This window comes from Haemorhous mexicanus, chromosome 5 (assembly GCF_027477595.1).
Source record: "Haemorhous mexicanus isolate bHaeMex1 chromosome 5, bHaeMex1.pri, whole genome shotgun sequence".
NCBI lineage: Eukaryota > Metazoa > Chordata > Aves > Passeriformes > Fringillidae > Haemorhous > Haemorhous mexicanus.
Window position 1 is genome coordinate 25,189,926 of NC_082345.1, and position 22,174 is coordinate 25,212,099.

At 42.8% G+C, this 22,174-nt stretch overlaps 1 long non-coding RNA gene across 1 annotated transcript; it reads right to left on the minus strand.

The window, feature by feature from the left end:
- Positions 1-18,436: 18,436 nt before the first annotated feature.
- Positions 18,437-20,338, minus strand: LOC132327285 (uncharacterized). Its single transcript, XR_009486510.1, has 3 exons — positions 20,154-20,338; positions 18,815-18,925; positions 18,437-18,605 (listed from the first exon to the last, which is right to left on the minus strand). It is a non-coding gene; the product is annotated as an uncharacterized LOC132327285 (long non-coding RNA).
- Between the last annotated feature and the right edge of the window lie 1,836 nt (positions 20,339-22,174).

A 22,174-nucleotide genomic window follows, 5' to 3' on the forward strand; every position in this document is an offset into this window, starting at 1 on the left:
AAAGGCAGGTTGCTGCTTCCTTCCCCAGTGCTAAGTGCTGATAAGCAGGAGAGGAATCAGCATTCTGATGATTCAGGAGCCAATTATGACATGCTCCTCTCTGTAGGGCTTCTCACTAAGTAGTTCAGCCCCTCAGCCTGTATATCTGCATGATGAGTCACCAATGTTTCCTACATAGTCAAAAAAACGAGTTATGAGATGATTGCAACCCTTTCCCTACTGCATACTCAAACATAAAAGATTGTGCCCATGTTTTAACAGCAGTCATTTTTCCTTGCTCTGAAGTAATCACTTTATTATTCCCTTATCATAATCTTCATCAACCAGAAACATATTACTTGAATTTGGATGAGACTAGGGTAGGAAGTTTATTGTGACCTCAGTAGTTCTAAGTAAGGTCAATGCTGAGCTGGTCTGTTGCTGTATTTCTATAGGCTTGGGGGTTTTCTCTTATGTAAGGAAGGAAAATGGGGCTGAATGGTTTGCTAGAAAAAGAAACCTGTGTTGGAAAGCCCTCCAAAACCTCAAGGAACAGTAGCTGGAGAATTTCAGAGAATCCTGTACCTCTGCTGGGAAATGGAAAACAAGCCAACGCATCCTGCCGTGTCTGCCTAGTTTCTTGTTCACAAGCATGTTGTACACACCATCTTATTCCCATTGAACTCCACTCTGTCTCTGCTCCTCTCTCCCTACATGCTCCCTTTGCTCTCACTATGGAGATGGAATTTCTATGAAAAAAAGTCACGTTCTGTACATGGGGAATAAGTAACACTATGACTTCATGCCTCTTTTTGTCCTTTCAAGTGTGTGCCAGGATTCCATATGTTCCAACCCTGACCCTAACAACTCCTCATTACAACACAATGGATGTTTCAGTGGGTGAACCCAAACTCCTCTACAAATTTGTACAACATGAACCAGATTTAGGTCTAAACCTTTGTAGGCTGATTGTGTAATTTTCAGCTTGTTGGTAGGGAACCATCTGGTCTTCATTCTTGAAGGCTGATTTGTTTGTCTAGAGAAGTAGTTGTAAAGCTATCTGAAACAACTGTACAGCTTTTCCTATTCTCTTTTAAAATTTTTTCTAGCTCCTTGCTTGCGGTGTGCACAAACATTGCAAAGGTTTGGGATGAGTACTTCTTAATCTTCTAAGCTGTTTGTCCTTCTGTGGCACTCGAAGTTACATAGATTGTTGACACACATTTTTGAGTTTATTTCATGCACTAGAGATTCAACCCTTGCATTCCTTGACTTCTCTCTTTGTTTTCCTTTAGTCACGGATTCAGGGATTTTAATCAGAATAATTTTGGTAAGTTTCTGTCCTTTCCAATGCACCTCTTCTCATCTCAGAATATTTGGTGTAACCATAACCCTCGGTGCAGCAGTAAAAGCAGCCTTGGGCTGAGGCTGGTGCCAAGCAGAACGGTGTGGAGGGAGCCATGTTGTGGCAGTCCTGTGTTGCCCTTGGCATGGCTTTTGTAACTGCAGTGTTCCCAAATCAGGGAAGAAAGGGGAACAAACTCTCTGGAAGAGAGATATGATCCAATAAAATGTGATTGAAGAAACCCAGAGAATTTTGAAATCGAGTGACTACAGCCAAGTATACTGAGATGAAAAGAGGTGCAGTGAAAAGGAGTGGAAACTTGCCAAAAGTATTCTCATTGAAATCTCCAAATTAGGGAGGAAAGCTAAACAGAGAGACAGGAGAAGAAACTGATGAAATTCAATGCTTAAGAGAAAAAGAGACAATTCTGAATCAAAGTGAAAGCAATAAAAGTGAATGGGATGACATTAGGTGCAGAAATATGGACAGAAGCTTGCCCAGTTGATCCTCATTGGAATCCCAAGATTTCATTCCTGTAGTGACAGGACAGTGGGCAGCAGTTTTAAACTGAAATAGGAGAGATTTGGATTGGACATAAGGAAGAAATTTTTATAATGAGAGACAAGACAAAGAAACTGGCAGTTCAGAGAAGTTGTGGATGCTTATTCATTAGAAGGTTCAAGGCCAGGCTGGATAGGGCTTTCAGAAACCTGGTCTAGTGGAAGATGTCCTTGCCCATGGCAGATGGTTTGGGATGCTTCCAACCCAAACCATTCTGTGACTCTCTGGTTCTATGATTCTAATCTTATATCCCATTTATACCTAACAGCTTAGTGTTTGCTCCATCATCATTTGGTTGGAGTACCTCAGAAGAAATATTGCCTTTCTCAGTCATTCAGATCTCTCAGGTAAGAGATCTCTCACCACTTGGTCTGCCAGATAACTAAGAACCATATTGAAAATTATAATTTTCCTGGAGAAACCACTTAAATCCTTTCTCCAATATGAAAACTAACCATTCATTTTTCTCATTAATTTTCTGTCTTTAAAGGACTTCAATCTACATGACAACCTTCCTTTTATCTCTTAGTTTCTTGGAAATGCATTTTTGAGGGACTTCAAGCTCTTCAGACATCTAGGTGTGAGGCATTAATTGGATAGCCCCGTGCATGTTTGCTTCTAGAGTTCTTCCAAGTTTTATGAGGCATAAACAAGAGTCTTTTATACAGAGATGCTAACACTTCTCCAGAACATTTTTTCTCTACTATTTCTATTTTTCCTTATAGTTTGTATCATCCTGTACAAAAACCAGCCTGACTGGTCAGTAGTTCCCTGGATAGTTCTCTGAGTACTCCTCAAAAGCTTTCATTTGGCATTTTCTTTTTCTCTGACACTGAGGCCTGCTAATGCCTTTGATTATTTACCTCAATTACTTGTTCAGGAATTGAATGTTTAAATTCCTTTGCAGATTTATATGATAAGAAAGCAATTGAGTAAAAGTATAGGTTATGCAAGGCTTGTAAAGAGAGTAAATATGTTTTATTAAACAGTAAAATTTAGTTGGAAAAGATCATTCTAAGTTATCATTTTTCTCTACATGTCTTGCCTCATTTACTTTTTTCAGAACATTAAGGCTACAATAACTTTACCTTTACAGCACGGGTAGACTTACAAAAGGCTTAAGTTCACTTTTAAAATATGTATATGATACTTTAAACAGCTCCTCTGTCTACTGAAAACATTTCATCCTTTAACAGCTTCTTAGCCTTATTTTTGCCAGTTTTGCCTTAAAATATTTATGTACTTGTGCCTTTCATTGTTTCAACTTGTACTAGGTCTTGTATATGTTTCAGGACTAAATCTGTTTGTTTTCTTGTGAGTGCTTTCACAAATAAATTCAAGAAGCAATCATTTACAGTGGCTAAAAAACAGACTCTGGGGCTAGATTCATACTAGCAAATAAAGTAAAATAAAACAAAGCATTTGTTTTGATTTGGTTGCATAGTTTTATATGTTCTGCTTATCCAGGTTGTTGTTTTTTCTCTGTGTTTTTCTTACCTTCTATCCTCTCCCTTTTTCTAAGTCACAGGCTTTTTGTGATTTCAGACCACACAAATAGATCAATCCGAACAATTTATTTTCCACATCTGGCATCATTTCCTTGGTTTTCATTTTAAAATTGCCTCATAGTGTCTTTAATCTTAAATGTCAGCAGAACTGATTCTGTTTTGATTAGGTGGAATCCATCTTATATAAACTTAATCTGCTTCAAAATGTTACCAGATACTAATAAATATAATCCCCCTTTCCCCACAGAGTTTAATCAATCATGCAGTGAGACTCTTATCTGACAGAGTGTATAAAAGCAGGACCATTGAAGAATGCTACTATGCAGGACTGCTTTTTTCAGCCTCCTGGTTTAAACTTTGCTTTCAGAACCTCTCACCTGCTGTTTCTTTGTTGTTGGGCCACAACCATCGGGTTTTTCTTGGCACATACTGAAAGAACGTCTAGATACCTTGTGGTCTGTCATCTTTTCAACTGCATTTATCTTTTCTAGTAAAAACATTTGTCCATTTTTGTATTTACTTGGTCATGAGAAATGAAGGAGATGTTTTCCTTTTTTCTGCTCCTGAAGGGAGCCCATCCTACTTAGGAAGACACCTTTCAGGCTTTGCTGCACATGGTACCTGTGGAATAACTCCTGGTGCAGTCTTGGTAGTGTTCATGTAACTCCAGATCTCCTTTTGGGAGGTGACCTCCTCCAGGGGGTGGAGACCAGACCTAGCAGGAGATGCCTGGCTGCTGTGATCTCGTCTGTGATATCACATGCCTGACAAAGCTCCCACCGTGTCCTAGAGAGGCTGTGGATGGCCTGTACAGATATGGCAATGCCCACACAGTGTTTAAACAATGATTTGGCTTCATCCTCATGCCCTGTGTTGGAGCTAAAAGGCTTGACTTGTCTACCTGTTCAGTCAGGTTATGTCCCACTTTGGGATGGAAGTTTTTAACAACTTTACGGATGGCCTTTTGGTGTCTTGTCAGCTCATGATTCTGTGTTTCCTGAAAGGATTTATTGAAGTATTTCTGGTTGAAGAGCCCATCCCAGTAGCCCTGAAGGGATTACTTATGAATTTATGGCAATCTGCCCACTGCTTTTCATATACACCCATGAAAGTTGCTTTCACTAAGGCTCAGCAAATAGGGAAGGAGAAATTCTGGGATTTAGACTGATCTCTCCTGCTTGCTCTTTATATCTGAAGAGTTTTCTCGAACCTCTACCCTAAGCTGATGCTAAAGGCTCTAACTGGTTTTCACTTTAAATAGGGAATTAACATGCCAGTTAACTCCCTTTGTGTGACCTTTAAGAAGAAAGGAACCACTTCACAGCCTGGCTCTGCAGAGGAGTTTCCTTTCAACCTTCCCAAGCCAGAGCTGTCAGGCCTTTTTAGCCCAGGTGTGTCCTGACACAGTGAGGCTGCTGTTTCAGGGCAAGCTGACGAGGTAAGTGATGCTGCCAGTCTCTGCCGTGAGACCAGCATGGTGAATTTGCTGTCACTGATCCCGTCACCTTCCAGGCAAGCACAAGTTGCCACAGCTTTGCTGAACAGAGATGCCTCAGTTCCACCCCGGGGAACTTTTATCTCATGTTCACCAAGCATTGCTCTGTTGCAGAAACACTCCATCTGATAGGCAGATCCTTGGTGCCTAGGGATGCCAGGACCTAATAGGAGTAAATTAAGTGAGAGGAGTAACAAAGTATTGCTTGGAATCACGCACAGTGTGACTGTGTTTAACAAGCATGAAAGAAAGAAAAGGAAATTATTATGGGTGACTGAAGTTTCAAGAGACATAGTGCATAGTGCATGGGTATTCACAACCAGTTCTCATCTTTCTCCACTGAGGTCTCTCCATCTAAGTGGGAAAATTCTTCTGCCTGTTAAGAGGAAACTAAAAGGATAAGTTTACACACCTCTTTTTTTTTTTTTCCTTTTATTTTCTTTTTTTTTTTTTTTTTTAATTTTTTAATCTGAGAAAAGAGCATGAAGAGAGAAGTGTGCCCTTTGGGAAATGTGAAGATAAAAAGTCTCCGTTCTCAAGTTCATGTCCATGCATTGTGTCCAATGTTCATTTTTACAGCACACTCTGAAAATTATTGTCAAGTAGCTTTCCCTTCTTCTTCCACTCCTTGGCTTACTCTGTTTATCTTTTAGATTTTAATTTTTTTTTTCTGATGCTCTTCCAGCTGTCACTGATTCCTAAGAAGCTGTGTACACTGTGGTGAATGTAATCCACCTGAGCTCTGCTACTTTCAGTTGCTGAAGGCACTGCCCAAACATGCAGAACTCTCTCCACAGAGGCTGCAGTCCAGGTTAGATAAAACAGTAAAAGATTTCACTGCCTCTCACTTCTTTAGATGCCACCAGCCCCTTCCTTTTCCCCCCAAAGATTAAAAAGATAAATATATGTTACATTACGCTGTCTCTATTTGAGTGCATTTGCCTCACTCCTATTGATGCAGAGTGATATTATCACTGAAATTAAAATATGTAATCAGAGTGTGGCTTGAATTTTAATCCCTCAGCTGTGTGGGTTTGGTTTAAGCAGAACCCATATTTAGTAGTGCTACTATGAAGTACTCAATAATGCCATTACCTACTCAGTAGTACTACTCTTTGAATGGAGACAGTTTTATACACATCAGGCTTAGCAACAACAATGTGCCTTTAAGACAGCATTCACTGTGTAAAACCAATGACTGTTTAAATTTATGAAAATGAATTTTCCTTTCAGAAAGTGTTGCACACCAGGAGAATGGTGATTTAAAGGACAGGTTCTGAGTGCAGATTAACAGAAAAGGGAACAAGCAACAAAGTTCAGCCTCTGGTAAGAGATCATTACATCTCACTGGCAGAAAAATGTCACAGTTCTGGGAAATTGTTTAAGCAAAATGTAACACTGAAAATACTTACTTCCCTGTTCTTCTTAATTTTATGACATCTCACCAGGAACCTAGTTGCTGGACATATGCTAAAGTCAAGATTTAGTTAGTAACACAGCTGGCAGAGCAGAGGCACAGCACCTATGTGAGTGAGGAACTCAGCCATTACTCATAAGTGTTGGAGCCTCTGGGATGCTCAAAAAAAGGTATTGAAACAAAAGGTGATGAAAATGTTTGTGGTTTCATTCCAGGTGGCAACTGCCACTCAGCACCTCTTGGTGCAAGGGGAAAAAAGAATGAAAAAGGGAAGAATAACAGTGAGAAAACTGGTGGGTTGAGGTAAAGACAGTTAAACAGGGAAAGCAAAACCTGCTCATAGAAGCAAAACAAATCGGGGGATGCATTCAGCACTTCCCATGGGAAGGCAAGAGTTCTGCCATCCATGGGGATGCAGGGCTCCATCCATTCATTGCTTGTTATGGTGACTTGGTGTCCTGGTTTGAGAGGAAGTGAGTTTTTTGGGATGCTGTGGTCAAACCAATAGGTGCTCAGATTTGAATATTGGTACCTGGTGTGGCCACTGACGGCATGAATACGCCTCTGAGAACACAGGGGGGTAAAAAGCTGAGAACTCCCAAGGGGAAGCTCTCTTGGGTTCCGGTTCTGGCTCCGGGCTGGGCGGGGGAGGGGAAGCCACGAGGCCTGAGTGAGATGGGCCGGGCCTGGGAGAGAGAAGGGAGGTGAAGGCCCCTGCAGGGTGGAAGGGTGGAGGAGCACTGAGAGACATCAGGCAGCTTCCCCACCCCTGAGGGGGAGAGAGAGGGGTAGAGAGAGCTGGTGTCTGTGCCTGTGCCACCTTGAAATTTGATAGCACAGCCAGCCGAGAAGGAGAAGGGGGGGGTGCTGTGAGAAGGTGCCTGGCAGGGCAGCCCTGGGAGTTCTGGACAGGCAGAGCCTGATATTTTAACCCTTTTCTGAAATTATGGAAACCTTACAAATGCTGATCCTCCTGGAGTTGAATGAGGAGAGAGATAGAGATGGAATAGCAGGAAATGGGCAAGTGTGATGCAAGTTGGTGTAAGTGAAAGATGTACGAGAGAAACTAGGTGGGAGGAGATGATGGAGTGGCCTTTGGCTGGACTTTTCTTGTATGACCATGGACAGAACCATTTTTCCTGTGACACAGAGACTGCATTTAGGGGGAGGCAATGGCTCAGAGCCAAGAATGTGCAGTGTTGTGATGTGAAGGAGTGCGTGAACAGAGACGATGGGTGAGGAGGGTGGTGGTGCCCTTGATCCTCGGTGGAGGAGAAGATGATCTCTGTTCTTGAGACCCCTCGGCCCCAGGGGGTGAAATCTGGGGGGGACAGGTGTCCCAAAAGTGAGAGATTGTGCTCTTTTTCTAACTGGGCAAAGCACCCTTTAAAAAGGAAAACCCTAGAAGCAGCTCTGGTCCATGTGCAGTGGTGAGAGCACTGGGCATGGAAGGAAGATGTAATGATGGCAAATGATCTCCGGGCGGTGCCACGTGTGACATGGAAACACAAGAGGTTTCAGCTGTGTTTCCTGGGGAAGCTTATGGTACAAGAGTGACTCCTCTCTCCTTGATGAACTGAGAATTGATTATCTAAAGGGTGGTGATGGACTGAGAGTTGGTGATCTGAGGGGTGGTAACTGAATTGAGAATCCAGTGTTTTGTCTTAATGTGATGTATTGGAAATTTGGTGGGGGGAGGAGGAATATTTTTGGAAGGTTTTCATCCTGAGTTCTGTGTGTTTCTTTTATATATTGTAGGTTAATAAAGTTTTTTTCACCTTTTATTCCTAAGCTGAAGCCTGCTTTGCTCTATTCCTGGTCACATCTCACAGTAAACACTAGGGAGAAGGTATTTTCATGGGGGCACTGGCATTGTGCCAGGGTCAAACCGTGACACTTGACGTCATGACTCCAAACATTCCCCTTCCCTCTTCTTCTCTGAGCTTTATATGCTGCCCATGATGCCATGTGGTATGGAATATCCCTTGGGTTCGTTGGAGTCAGCTGTCCTGGCTGCGTCCCCTCCCAACTTCTTGTGCACCCCAGCCTCCTCCTCACTGGTGGGGTGAAGCAGAAAAGGCCTTGACTCTGTAAGCACTGCTCAGCAGTAACTAAAACGTCTCTGATTATCAACACTGTTTCCAGCACAAATACACAACACACAGCTCCATAACAGCTCCTGTGAAGAAAACTATCCAAGCCCAAACCAGCACATCATTGCACCCTGATCTTTCCAGAAATAAACATAAACTGGGAAAATCCCTTGCTTGACATATGATTCACAGTACTGAACACCATGGACTCTGTGGTCTCTCAAGCAGAAACTCTACAATGGCTGAAACAACCCAGTTTGGCAGCCTGTTTGACTTTTTGGGCCTGACAGTGACTTGGCTCAGGCAAAGGTATTTCTTGCAAGGTTAAACTGTCCTTGGGCTGCTAGGAAAGGCAAAATCATTCCTTGCCATCTTTTGGCTGCTGTTTCTAAAAAATGGAGCACTCAACCAAGCTGATCTGGTAGTTCTTATGACAGCAGAGACAACCTCCACTCCTGTTCTTGGAGTTTGAATTCTCAGGGAAGAGCACATTCATTTTTCTTGGTTAACAGTGACCTTTCCTCAACACAGACTCAGCTCCCTCTTGCATGGAGGTTTTTCACAAAAGAAAAAGGAAAAGTGGGTTCTCTGCAAATCCACCTGAGATATGTTTGTTTACTGATAGAGGGACATGAGTTTTTCAGTTGCTAGGTTTTTGAAATATGCTTTTCACGCCAGAAAGCTTTCTCCTTCCTGTGACTTTGTAGCTAAACAGAGTGGGTGTCTCTCACTTTTGCATATGACTTGCTAGAGGCAGAACTCTTGCTAAGGCAAGTGGGCTTATTTGGTGGGCATGGCAATGTATTGACCAAATAAAAACAACCCACAAAGGCAAAATGGAATGTCTTGCTTAATGAGGCATCTAGTTTTTTTGCCTTAAACAATAAATCACTCACTCATATCTTGCCCTTGCTGACTTTTTAATGAGATCTCTCTTGACTGCTAGAAGAGCAGTGGATTGCTGAGAGCATTTGTTTGGCTTTTAAAAAACCTGTAATTATGTTCTTAGTTGTATTTCTAAATGTCTGCCACATTCCTTCTCTTGTTTAGGGGTACAGAAGTCAACACTACACTGCTTAGGTCCTGAGGGTCCTCTCATTCAGCTTGGACCCTTGCTTTTTGCAAAACTATGCAGAGAATTACCAGGAGTCAGAATTATGCTTATCCTAGGACACTGATACTGATGTGCGTGCTCAGCTAAATAAATTCCCATTCAGCATTACCCAGTTGGTGTTGGTACTCTCATTTCCTCCAACAACAGGTTCCTCACTGGGGAGAACTGCTCTTTTAGGTTTTCGGTGTTATACTCACACTTGCTTGACCAGCCTTCCATCTGTGTTGGGGTTTCATGGAGCATCAGGCCTCTGCAGTTCAGGCAGAGACACAAAGGTACCATCACAAGTCTTAGATGGTAGTTCACTGTGTCAGAATGGCTGTGATTCCTTTTGGGGGGTGAGAGTGGAAAAGGGAAAGAGGTATTTGCAGTTTTAGCAGGTGTTATGAGGCCCTTTTGATCCAAAGACATGAAGCCTAATGAGGCTTAAAAATATCAAGCGTAACCCTTTAGACCTATCTTTTGAATTAGCATATTTATTGAAAATTAATTTTACCGATGAGAAAACAATTCCAACTTTCCTGCACAGGTTGTAGGCCAGTCTTACTTTTCTTGCATGATCATTTTGATTTACAAACAAGCAGAGTCAAACAGTTGAGACCCTTTCAGTTCTAAGGCTCAGATGAAATTCTGATAAAAGGCAAAGAGTCCAGCCTGTTCTAAGAGCAGCAACTGATGTTGGAGACTTCTTGCCACTTTCCCATGAAGAGCCAATCTTGACGCAGATCAATACCATGGATATTCCCAGAAGTTCTCATCACCCAGCACCTTCTGTGTCTCTGCCTTCTCCAGTCCATGTTCATTTCACCATTTCCCACTGTGTTCTTCAGCCCGATCCATTTCTATTCAGGAAGCCTCCCAGTGAAGACCCTACAGGGACTACAATACGACTCTACTATGGCTACATCTCTTACAGCTGGCACATGGGTGGAGTGTTCTCAGGCTCATCAAATCATGAGTGTGACTCTGAGCTTTAATAACTGCTGTGAAAACAAAGTTCCCGGCTGGTGTCCCGTGAAGGGCCTGAAGAGGCTTTTATGATGAACCTAAGAGATGGAGCTGGGAAAAAAGACGTGGGCTGGTTTTGCAGCTAGCACAGTATCCAGCTTGCAGACACCAGTGTTATGTCCAGACTAGGGAGGAAGCTGGTTGTCTACAGGATGAGGAAGAAGAGGAAGCAGAGCATGCTAATCTGTCTGGTTTCATTAGCTTTTCAATCACTGTCCCCTGCTTTTGCTGTGAGAGCACACAGACACATTGTAGCAGGACTCGCTAAAAATTGCACTTGAGTGGAGAGTAATGTGTTACACTAGAGACAGTGGTGATAATAACTAATCAGACTGGCAAAGAAGGCTGGTTCTTCCTCTGTCAGAAAGAGCATAGCTATGTTGAAATTATTTCTGCAGAACAAAATCTGTGAGAAAAACAGAAGCTGTATGTGTTTAACTTATGTTTCCTCCCAGATATACTAGATATCTCTTGCACTACCTTGTTGCTACTTCTGCTTCCTTTCAGGAAGAAAACAGAACAGTCAGATTGGAGAGTATGAGAGAAATGAAGGAACAGAGAATCAAGAAGAGATAGGGGAAAGAGAAAAAGTATAGTGGTGAATAAGGAGATGGAGGGATAAACAGCAAAGAGATTGGCAGGAAAGAAAACACATGAAATAAGAATAGGAAGAAATTACCTTGGTTTTAATTTTGAGAAAGAGCTGTAGATTTCATTCATTAATTGACTTGACAGCTGTGAAGCCAATGGAGAAAGTGGTTCTTACAATCCCTAGAGTATTGAATTGCATTCTAAAATTTAGCAATTTGCAGTGGGTTGAAGTCTCAAAACACAGAAGTGTTCCTGAGGCATAAAGGACTTCACGGTCTGCATGGAAATAATTTTCTGTTTGCAGGGCTCTGCAGTCCCACAGTCCTCACAAAACCTCTGTCCTAACTGCTGGTTGCATTTCTCTGGTGTCCCTGCTTTGTATTCTCTAGTGTGAGCAAGCCTAACAGATGTGTGTACACACGTGAAATGCCAAGCCTGCTGCTGTGGAAGTCACAAGCTTTGTGTGCTGAGGGAAGGTGAGCTGAGAGCTGAAGGTGACAGCAAGGCATTGACCTCAGTGACAATGGTGTGATCCCACAGTAACAGGAAATGCAGAGCAGTGAGAGTGACCAGAATCAATCCAGATCCCATAGGAAATCCCTATCCAGTAGCCAGACCTAAGGTCAAGCTAGGAAGTCAATCCCATGGATCACAATCAGCAATTAGCATTACCAGGCACAAATATAGCTGTGCCATAGCTCAGGCAAGGGCCTGAATTTACAAGCACCTTCTGAGTGAGGGGAGACCCTCAGCCAGGATGATTCCAGTTTAGGCAGCCTTGAGCATGGGCAGCCAAACCCCTTTTGAGGGAAGGCATGAAAAAGGTTGTGCTCAGGGCCCAGACACCGACCAATCCAAAATAGTTATTTTTAGTGCTTCTTCCTTTGAGGAAAGAAAGAGAGAGTAAAGCAGAAGTGTTTGATATTAGAGAATTTATTCATGGCATTTAAAGAATTACAGGAATATGCCAGCATAATGTAATATTGATTTAGAAACAGAATAAAATATATGTGGGGAAGGATTCAGCAACCACACATAGGGCAGTGCAGCAGCATCCTACTGAGATGGTCATGCTTTTTTTCCTTCTGATTAACCAGGAACAAAAAAACCGTCCTGAACAAAGAAATGGACCTGAAGGTCCCACAAAGGTGTAAACTACCCTGACTTCCAGAATTTCACAATATCCTGGGTGTGTCACATCCATGGATATGATCAAGAAAACCACAACTTCTAATTTGACTTGATAGTGGAGGCAGAGATAAATATCTGCTTGTTTCAGAATGATAAAGGTGAACCACTAAGTTTTGTATCTAGTCTTGAGTATTTAAAACATTCTCAGATTCTATTATTGAATATCTAATCCTTAAGTTCCTTACTAGCCATAGGCTAAGAGCAGGCTACACATGGGTATCACTCATTGCAATGGGGGGGGAACAAAGCATTTTCACCCATTTATCTCCCATGTCACCTTCCAAACACCTGTGGAAATTGTAAGGAATTACTGCAGCTGCAGTCCTTGACCTCCCTGGATCGAAGTCTGAGGACGGAAAACTGCTTCCTTTCTTCTTCTGCATTTCCTTTGGAAATAGGTTTCAATAAAAGGCAGTGGAAACCTTGTTGGCTGAATTCCTCCCAGCTTGCCTGAACACAACTTCCCTCTCATGAAAACACAGATAGTGCCTTACCCCCTCATCCTTTAGAAATGATATACTTTCTGCTCCTTGAAGCAAAGTGTGACTTTGAAAGTGGAATGTAAACAAAGAACAGCTGCATTGGTCCCAGCCAGTGTGTGGCTGGTCAGAAATAGCTCCAAATGGTCCACAATGCCTCAAATTTATATCATGTCTTCAAAGACAAAGTGGGAAGGTGACCAGAGCACTCTCTTTGGGAAAATATCCTAGGTTGCAGAGCAGTCAGGGAAGCTGATACAAATTAAATTGACTCCTGGGTCTCATGATAATCATCTGGCTCTTAGGAGTGAGGGTCAGGTTTTTTAAATTTGTACTTTTGTAAGTCATGTGAAGGAAAGTTGGGGTTATTTGCAGCTTCTTGGAAATTGTTGTCTTCTCCCTTTGTCTAGTTTCACACTCAGTGCTTGTAAGAGACAAGGGCCCTTTATTTTAAAAAACTGACTGCCAAATATCCCTGAAGGCTCGTGAGCTTCATAAATGCTGATGCTAGCAGTCACATTGCCTGAGTTATTAGTGCCAAATAAATCAGGGCCAGGATGTAGTATCACACACTGCCTTGCAATTGCTTGCACCGTTTTGTTGTCAGCACTCCCCCTGCCATGGTTTTGGCTGCGCCAGCCAGTGCTCTCCAAGATAACAACCTGGCACCATTTGGGAGACAGCACAGGGTAGCAACAATTCCCACTGGGCAACATGGACACAGCTGCACTGGGTGAGGCTGTAGGCAGTGTCCTTCAGCAGCATTCCAGCAGGCTTTGCACCCAGGCTGGGAAAGCACATCCTTTTTCACTCAGAGTACAGCTGTAACACAGTGTGTCGGGCACTTTGAGCTGAATAAAAGAGACACAGAACTTTATCTGTGTTTTACACTGCAGAGGCTCTGTGGGAGACCAAGGAGACCAGCAAGTATGCAGATGCAGCCAGCCTGTGCCATTTTACCAGAGAGCCAGAGAATGGCCCCTGCCCCTGTTTCATTTGCAGGAAAAGCATAGATTTTTCTCAAAAGCTGAACTGGGCTTTCGTATCTCAGAACTGGGACACTTGTAGTTGGCAGTAGACACTTGACCTCTTCCTGGGTCACAGAAAAGTCAGAGGCTTGCAACTTCTGAGGAAGGTACAAACGATGTGGCCAGAGGTTCCTTCTGGCTTCCTGGAAGACAATGTACCGCATTAGGCAATCTCCTCTCTGTATGCAGTTGGCACTTCAGAGAGCTACCAGCTAGAGAGCTGTTAGTAGCAGCCAAGTCCTTTGCTGCTTTTCATCCAGCAGTGGCAAAGAAGACACCACAAGGGTCTTCAGACCCTAAACAAAGCTGTTGAAAAAGGAAAGTAGTCAGCCTTGAGATTCAGAAAAGCCTGCTGGAGTTGCAGGGGTGTTAGATAACCAAACCTAAAATTCACAATAAAAAACCACTATTATCCCATTTTCTTTCCAAAAATGCTACCTCTCCTCTCCAGCTTCTAGTCCAAGAAGGTCGAAGATCTCAAACAACCCCACCTCTTTCTTAGTTATAATAATAAATTTGGTAAAAGGGACAGGCCATAATTCCTAGGCACCTGCACTCAGATTGGCTTGTTTTGCACTCCCTTGATAGGTGTGATTGGCAGGGGAAGAAGTCAGATTTAGCTAGGGCTTCTTTCTAAAAATAGTTAATCGATTTTAGTTCAAGGCTCTCGGGTTATAGGAAAAGAAAATTATTTCACTTGGGCACATAATGAGCTTGGATAATCAGTTTTCCTGCTCAGAAGCAATGAATCCAAGGGTTTAAAAGAAAAGGAATGTTATTAAGAGGGATAAAATGGCAACTCAGCATAAAAATTCTAGGCCTATTCACTAAAATCAGCAATAGAACCTTCTTGCATATTTTTCTTGCATTTTAATTTTTTTCAATTTATTTTTTTTAATGTAGCCCTCACCCCTGTTTTGCCCAAAGCTGAGAGAGCCTATTCTCCATCTGAAAGGAGCTGTTGTTCTTAAACCTCTTGTACCTTTTCCAAGCATAGTGATCCCACCCCTGACACCAGGTCACTGCTCTTCCAGCCTCAATCCATGAAGCCCTGGCTCTGTCAGAGAGGAGTCTGTGGCAAGGAAAACACAGAGTGAACCCTGAGGAACACACCATTTGAGTTTTGGTTTTGCTTTATACCTTTCTTGCTCCTTGGCTCATTTGCTGTACCACTATCAAGTGGAGCACCACAGGTAATTCCTAACCCTCAAATCATCACTCTCTCTTGATGAATAAGAGTTTTTAAAACCTTCAAATGTAAGACACAATTGTATTTTAAACTCAGTGCCTGAGAGTGAAATCCACTGAAGTCAATTCACCTGCCCCCTTTTTGTTGCGATCTCTTGTCACTTGAAGCAGTGCTGGATTTCTCTTTGATCCCATTATAAGCAGGATCAGCAGTAAGTCTCCATTCTTTTAGGAATACTGGGCTTGCCTCAGGATAGATGTAGCTCTGAATTTGAGTTTTACTTCCGTGCAAGTTTACAGCACAAAGGATTGTATCGAATAGCTGGCTGAAGATGCTAAAAGGAGTTTTTGCAGTGTCTGTCTTCTGTTCTTACAGTTGTTACCATCTCTCTATATGAGCCATTCAAAGTCATTCACAGTGGAGATACTAAAGGTTGGAATCATTCAGGAAAGCATGGGATAGGCAGAGGTGAAAGGGTTAAATGAAAAGAAAAAATATTGTTTGGATAATAGGAAATATTTATTGAAAGTGATATCCTGAAAAATGACCTGTGCTTTAACTGCAGTGATGCATAAACCTGAACTGGGAAGTAGCCATTGCTGCTAGAAAAAGTTGTGAGGAGAATGCTGCAGAAGCTGGGGTGAAAGCAGTTTCTGCTACTTCAAGTCCTTGTAGTCTGATTATATTCCAAGTGCACTGACTGTTTAGAGGTGACCTAAACAGTTCTTTAATAGCAAGTTCAGTGAATGGTTTAGCTAAACCAGAGAAGAACTAATTTTTTTTCAGTTTCTGAGTTGTCAGATAAAAACACTGTTTCAGAGCTGCCACCCATGGATCAGACCCTGTAAAGTCACTTAAATACGGGCTACGTGTGTTGCAAAGCACTGCGTTCTGTGAGACAATACAGTGGAGGCAAACTAATTTCTTGCTGCAAAAAAAAGGCAGTGAAAGGCCATTTCCACCTCCATTCTCCTTCTACTCCTCTTTCCCCACATTTGCACATCCCATCACTCATTGCCTTGTCTGCAACAAGGTCCTTTGCTTAGAAATTTTAATTGGTTAACCTGTTAACTTCTGTTTTGTTTTGTTTTTCCTTCTGTATTGATTTTCTCCTGGCTTATCAATTTGACTCAGTTCACAGCATGGGCAGGGAAGTGCCCCCACCAGCACTCAACAAGCAAGAAGGAATGAACTGTTGAGAGCTGAAGAATGGATAGAAGGGAGATTTCAGTAGCAGTGAGCATGAGCATTTATTTCAACTCTTCTTGTCTAACTGCATATGACATGGTACCTGAAGATTCCGAGGCTGGCTTTCTATACATGTGTTTGGATATCCAAAGCACTCTAAAACACAAAGTGCCACACAGGAAAATGCTCCTTGCCAAGTTTGTGGCTAAATTAGTCTGTGCAGCACTCAAAGACTTCAGGTATTGATTGTCCCCAGTGGCTGTGCTGCCTTACTGAAAACTATAATCTCAGTTATCTCTGCAGCTTTCATGTGTTACCTGTCTGAAAGTGGTTTTTCCTGGCTGAGCTGTACCATTTGGCAAAGCAAAGAAGATGAAGGGGGATTGACACATGTATGCTCATTTGTCATCAAATGGCTGTCACCCATTTGAGTGCATTATACAACATCAAGTATTTTATACTATTTAAGTGCTTATAAAATATTTTCATTTGTGAAAGATGTACACAGTGCCTTCATTTCACTGCAAGAGGCAAATACCCCATTTTGTGCCCAGTGGTGCACCAACAGGACCTTTCAGTCCATTTCTCTTCTGAGCTATTCTCTTAATGAGCCCTTCATGAATAGTAAAAGAGTATTTGCTTCCAGCTGAACCATAATCCTGCAATCTGCCTGCTCGCCCTAGTGTCCATTCCTAATGGCTAGTAGGCATTTTTAATGTCTAGTAGGAACAAATTTTACATCTATGTGTGGATTCATCCCCATTATTTGTTGCCTATTAGCTGACTGTGCCGTGAACTGCCTGCTTCCAATATGCCAAACAACATCAGTAGATTTCTGTTCAGCTCCATGTTTTCTGGACTAGGACGTGCTGTGGTCTCAGAAGAGAGTGTCCATTATGTACCTGGAGTTATATTGGCCATCAGTGCTGGGTGCAACACAGAGAATCAGCTGTTCCAACAGAGCTGTGCTGTTCAGGGGAGGTCAGAGTGGTGTGTGTTCAGACAGCAGCCACTCAGTACTGATGTACAAAGCAAACCCACAGGGAGGTTTCTACAAGCTGCAATTTGGCCAGTCTCCTTAATTGGAAAGACTTGGACATCTGCCTGGAAATATTCGGTTAATTATTGGTGGTGGAAAATGATTATCACTTGATTATCATATTAGTTAAATTTTAACCTTCTTCACTACTTTAACAAAGTCAGCATACTGTTATCTAATCACCAGCCAATGGTGAAGTAATAATCCTAATTCTGTCCTGAAACAGTTCATGTTATTGAGCAAAGCATCAATCTTCCACAATGGTGAGAGCTTAGACCAGATGGGGAAGAACAGGGCATTGCTATTCCCAGAAACGTACTTTGTGATTGCTGCACCAAATTGCTACGCTTTGGAGCTGGAAGGCAGAGTCTGCAATAAAGACCTTTACATTTGTGAGAAAAACACATCAGGAAGCACTAAAGACCCTGCATACCCTGCATCATTCAACCCTTGGGTGGTCCTTACTTACTGCCCAGATACGCTCCTGAACTGCAGGTTGAACAGACTGGACACTGGATGCATGTGTTTCTCTCCGAGAGCCACTTACCTCTGAACTAGGTAAACCTCTGTCAGGGGCAAGTGGGGCTTATGAGAGCTTCAGTAAGGGAACATGCACGTTGTGGGGTGATTTGTGCATTGGAGGAGTCCTGAGGCTTTTTGCAGCTTTCCTGTTCCCTTTAGGTGGAAAAACTTGTTGTTTCTTTGGTTTTATTTTCAGTGGCTTGGCCTGAAAATAGCATGAGCTTTCACAAACAGCCTGATGCTGCCTCTTCTCAGGTGAATTTCCATTTGCTTTAGCACATTTCTGCTGCTGGGACAACCCTGGTTGGATCCCAGTGCATCCTCTGTACTCTCTGGACTGCTGGGGTAGCTGTCAAAGTGTCATGAACCTTCTTGCAAAGATGGGTTTGCTCACAAACACACACCCCTTGCACCACTGCCCTCTTACACCACTCACAGGTCCTGCTCCAACTTACACGCTGAGCAGGTGAATTTCTGTCTGGGCTCATCTCAACACCACATCCTTCTGCAGGGGTATGGACCTCACACACTAATCCTTCCCACCATACCAGTGGTGGAAACAACAAAGTGATTTTTTTCTTGTTTGCATATTCAGATTTATCTCACACTGCTCTCCCGAGAAACACTTTAATAGAGAGGGCAGAAAGCACCAGGAACAAATCTGCTGTTGCGAGCTAGCAGGCAATGGGTTCTGGTTTCACATGCAGGTTTATTAGATGGTGGAAGAAAAAGACTCGTTGAATGCACTCCAATCTTCAACCTTTATCTTCTAGGAATTGTCTTTTTTATTCCTTCCACGTTTCTTCTTCATTTCTTTCTGCACGTTAAGTTCTAGGAAATACTTCTCATACCATCTCCCTGTAAAGAAGGGAAATTGTAGTTCAGTAACAGCTTCCCTCCTAGTGCTATCATATCCCAAGGATTATTCTAGCAGTAGAGCTTCTCTCTTGTTAAAATGCCAGTTTCTACTTCCCTTGTGCGTCTGCCCAAATTCATCCTTTGTCCTTGGCAGAAGCAGCACCCATCTCAGGAATTCAGCAATGTACTTTTCCTGGCAGAAGTCATACCTAGCTCACTAATTCTCTTTCCATGCCAATGTCTGGGATCTATGGCTGCCTTCTGAAATATTTCAGGGATGTAGGAATCTCTCATCAAGCTTTGGATCTTCAGTGGGCCACCTGTAAGGAACAGCAAACAAGGAATTGTATGAAGAAATCACCCTACTGCAGTCCTGGATTTGAGCAGGGGAGCAATGCCAGCAGTTGCCAGGGCTCAAGAAAAGGGATGTGTTGACTGCAGTACCTTCGATCAGGTCTGAGGCTGGGTGCTGAAAAATAGCTTCCGCATCATCACCCAGGAGGTTGCTTGTATTTGCCAATTTATCTGCTTTTCATCCTCAAGTATGAGATGCACACAGAGGGTGCTGCACGGTATCATCTTTATTTGTATCCCAGTGCCCTTTCTTCATTCAAGTGCCCACTTACCTCCTGTAGATTCTCCTCATCCATGTGACTAGCTTCCTAGCAGCAACCAGCAGCACAACTCCACAAAACCCCCACCATCTTACCACTCCAGGCCTTTTGATCTCATTTTCTGCCACATTACTTAACAAAGAGTTGCCAACTGTGACTTCTCTTTCTGTCCCCTCTTTACTTCTAGCCACAAGGGGGCTTTATTTTAATCTCTAACCCTTTCCTTTTCATCTTCCTTTTTATCACACCTTTGTCTTGACAATATTGATTTTGAATTATGTCCTTCTTTTCCGTGTGACCACACAAACCCAGGACAATGCAGTCCTCAATACCCAGCAAGGTCTTGTCATGTAACATACTGCATAAGGAAAAGGAATCTGCCTTATGATGGTACATGAGAAACCAGGACCAGTGACAATTATTTCAGAGTTTCTTGGATGAATGCTCACTTTCCAATGTTTGCTTAGATGGAGGGATCCTAGGGGACCTTGGAAACAGAGGATAAGGAAAGATATTTCAGAGCTCCACATGTCTAAAGGTCTGGAAGAGAAATTATGTTGACACTGAACTGGAGGTAACTAGTAACTAGAGATGGCAGGGAACATTGGTGTCCATTTGGACAAATGCAAATGGTGTCCATTTGGGCAACTCTGGACAGGATGACAGGGGTTATGATTTGTGTTCTTTTTTCACACTGTGGGGAAAAAAAAAGGGAAAGAAAAGAAAGGGACAGAATACATAAAATGGGAGTGTCTAGATTCCAATTCCTCAGGTACAACAGCCTGGAAAAGCAGTGACTTTGGATAGAAGGAATAAGAAGGGAAAGTGAGTATTACCTATAGTCTCTACCCACAGCAATGGGGCTGCCTGAGCAATGGCAAAGCATAGATGGAACCAGCTTTGAAGGTCAGGGGTAGGCGGTGTATCCCCTCACCTTGGAAGAGATTAACTCTCAAATTGTAATCCAGCTGTTGGTAATCTGAAAGAGATGCCCAGATCAAGGAGTTTTTTGTCATTTCAGTACAGCCGTTGGGTCCTTTTTGTCCTGTTTCTAATGCTGCATTGTCCTGAGCTTGATGTTTCTGGAAATACAAACAACAGGGAAACCCTGTCAATCCACTTTCCCAAAGTGCAGCAAACTCCTGGCATTTCCACCCCTGCACAGCTCTTTCAGCTGTGACTAATCCCTGGGACCAGGGTCTGTCCTTGAGTCTCCCTTAGCAGCTTCTGTAGGCATTGCATTTGCAAGGGACAGCTAGGACGAGAAGAGCCTTTCGGGCAGAGGGAGCATCTGTGTAAGCCTCTGTCATGTCCTGCTTGTTGGGTGTGTTCCTCATCCCAGGAGGACTTGATAGGTTTAGCCCATGCAAACGCTGGGACAAGTTAAAACCAAAGCCCTGGCCCATAGAGGTGTGTTTGGAAACCTAGGAATATTTCTCTGTCTGCTCTGGGGTGCTCTGACCCTCAGGGGAGCACTGACTTTGACCCTCATTCATGGAGAAAGTTTCCTAGACTTCAAGATAGACTAGAATCCACAAAAGTGTGAAATAGATTATAGAGAGTAGTGTAGGTGTATCACTTGGTGAGAAATTTAGGTTTTGGGATTTTTAGTGTGTTGTAGATGGAAGCAAGATGGAGAGCACAGGGTGTCATCCTGGGTTTCTTCTTCATGCTTCTTCTTCCTTCTTCTTCACGGGTTTGGGTAGCATTTTGTTATTGGGCAGAAAAGTCCACATTGTGGGCTCTGTAGGGTGAGTTATTGGGTTAAAAAGGAAAATAATCCAGGTGTCAGTTCTTAATTGGATAGTTTAGTCTTAAAAGACCTTGTAACAAGAGATTGTCAGCCATTTTGTGCTTTCTAATGAAAAGCTGCTGAACTCACAGTCGTGAGACTGTTTTACTGATAAGAAATAATAAGCACCTGAGCCCGAACATGAACTACTGTCTCATGTGCCTTCAATCCAGACCCAGAAAAACTGACAACTGGTACCACCACAGTGGTGGAATACAGTCATTGTGAGCCTGCTGGCACTAGTAGCAGGACAAACGGGATCTGGATCAGGTAGGAATGTATGTTTGGATTCATCAGATTAGCTCAGGACATGACTCGGGGTTTACCTTCTGCCCTTGAGGCAGTTGAGGGAATGAAGGTGCCTGCCCATGGGATAGGAAGCCAAGTGCTCCATCAGGGCTGCCCTGAATCAGAAGCAGCTTGGGTTTTACACTGAGACAGGTCTTTGCAGCACCAAGTCTTACACAGTATTGGGATTCCGAAGCTGAAGTTACTCTATCAGCCAGACTCCAGGAGTCAGTGCTGCATGCTCTGCAGAACCTCTCCCACAAAAAGAACAGAGCCACAAGACATGAGGAGAGGAAGCCAGTCCTGACTCACAGGGAATGATCTGCTTCTTTTCTCTATCACTCTTCTTTCTTTTTAAAGAAGAGCCATACACTTACACATGATCAAAGTGCAGGAAGCTGCTGCTAAATAAACTGCTGTGCTAACTCCCACCTCCTACTTAAAACAAAAACATGTCTGTTTGTTATTATTACTATATTCAGTAGGAAGAACTTTCCAGTCTGCTGATGTAGAAATTCCTCCTCTCCCATTTATTCCAACAAAGCAGAATTTCTGTGTAATGAGGCAATGTGTTCATTTCCCAAATCCCTTTCATCAATAATTCCCCCAGTTCCTCTCAGACAAAATGACACCAAAGCCTGCAACTGTTCCTACTTTCTAGTTTGTAATTGTATATGATGTTGTCACTGTTATTATAAAAACAATGCAACTGCATGTGATTGTTATTTTTCATTTTATTTCTGACCCTGAAGGTCCAAAATCCAAGCACTGCTCAGAGAATCCATCTTGAGGCCAAGAAGGACTTCAAGGCCATTTCACCATCCTCCTGGATAACAGACACCATAGAAGTATGTCTACTTATTGCTTTGCTAAAC